Here is a 1,863-nt window from a genome sequence, read left to right as displayed (position 1 = left end):
TGCAGTGTTCCATTGTCTCCTTCCTACAGCTGGGTGCCCTTCCTAACACACACATGCATACATACATGTCCATGTGTCTGTGTGCACTTACATGCCTAAATGTGTATGACAGTCTCCACACTTGTTAGTTGAGCAAAGCAGTAGTGATGTTGGCATTCCTTACTGACATTATGTCCAGTCATTCTGTGCATTCAAAGACCTCTGAAAATGAAAAAAGAAATCCCTTACTTGACAAACAGGTAAAAGTTGAGGGCAAGAAACGCATTCAACCATAAAATCTTGTCTCAATTTCTCATCTAAGCCTCTGTTAGCATGGAAAATATAGATGCTAAACAAATGAATGAACCATGCTGCCTTCCAGTTAATGACAATATTGCACACACCATCTTGCATTGATGAATCATTTGGGATGCAATATTAGTGTATAAACATGTTGCACTTTCTCCACTGCACAGTTTATTTCTGCACTTTCATACACAATGCACATTCCAATATGCAGTGATGGATCATACAGAATACAAATATAGCAGTCTAGACATTTTGCATTCACCCCACTGTAAAGCTACAAATTCTGTGTAACCATAGCAGGAGCATGCACTGTGGACTTGGTAAAAGTGTGGCAGTTTCTGTTTCTCTGCATTTGAAGTTCCTATAAATAGCTGATCTTAAAGCTTCTCTATTATGGTCTGCAGAATTATAATGAACAAGGAGGGAGCCTTAGAACTAATAGATACCTACCTGCATGATAAATTGCTGCATTTGTTAAATATTCACACTGTAATGACAGCCTCTCTATACATCTTGCAGTTCTCTCAATCCATTCAGCCCCACCATTGTTTCCAAAATATTTTTGGACAACTGACCTCATTCAGAGAACAAAGTTAATTAGCAACCCTTCCCATAAAGTTGGTAAAAATTATCATATTCAGAAAATCAAATTTAAATGAATTTTGTTTTTACTTATACATTTACTATATAACCAAAAATATAACTGTACATCACCATCATGTTGGTTGACTTGCCTGGAGTAATATAACTCTTCCATGTCAGATGTCCTGATCAAGCAGTGTGGCTTGAACTTGTGCATTGGGTTTTAGTTGCACTGATCTCTTGCTAGCCTAAATATCTCGTGTGTGTGCCATGACAATAGATGATAGCAGTTGTTCACTAACTGAACTGGTCAGTCTGTTAATCCTGGCTGTAGGTAATTTGATGTCTGTTCATTTGCCCAGCATCTAGTGATATTTACAATTGATTGACATCCACCATGTTGCATAAAGAACTGTACATACAATTCTAAAATTTATTGATTTATTAATGTGAAGGATGGCCTTGATGTGGTGAGATTAATCTTCTCACATCTAACTCAATATTAATTAGTAAGTAACATCTTTAAGTCACTTTCTTCATCTATTTGTAATTAATTTTGCATTTTCATTAAAAAGTTCAGAACAGTAATAGATTTATGTTCAATAAAACATGACAATAGGAATAATGCAGGTGGGAAATTTTCCCCTGCGGCTCATAATCCATCATTAACATTTATAAATTGCAAAAGAGATGATGGAACATGTTTATAAATAGGATTTCCAAGTTTTCTTTTGTTTTTAATTCAATCAGTTCTTGTAATTGCATTTGTTTCACCAACACTTGAAAATGCATCTAAAACTCAATCTGGAATCTTCATAGGTTCAGTCTTACAGCATGCTACCTTAGACAAGTATTTTGTAGTTAAGTCCTGAGGCAACCATAATCTGGTGAGTGGATTTGTCAGAGGGGAAACTGAAAGAAGCCTATCATCCTCATCATTTTATTGACCACTTTTCCACTATCTCAGAAGCATTGTGTCATTCATCTCTAATC

This window comes from Octopus bimaculoides, chromosome 12 (assembly GCF_046866305.1).
Source record: "Octopus bimaculoides isolate indiv1 chromosome 12, ASM4686630v1, whole genome shotgun sequence".
Classification (NCBI taxonomy): Eukaryota; Metazoa; Mollusca; class Cephalopoda; order Octopoda; family Octopodidae; genus Octopus; species Octopus bimaculoides.
Note: the sequence above shows the minus strand (reverse complement) of the source record.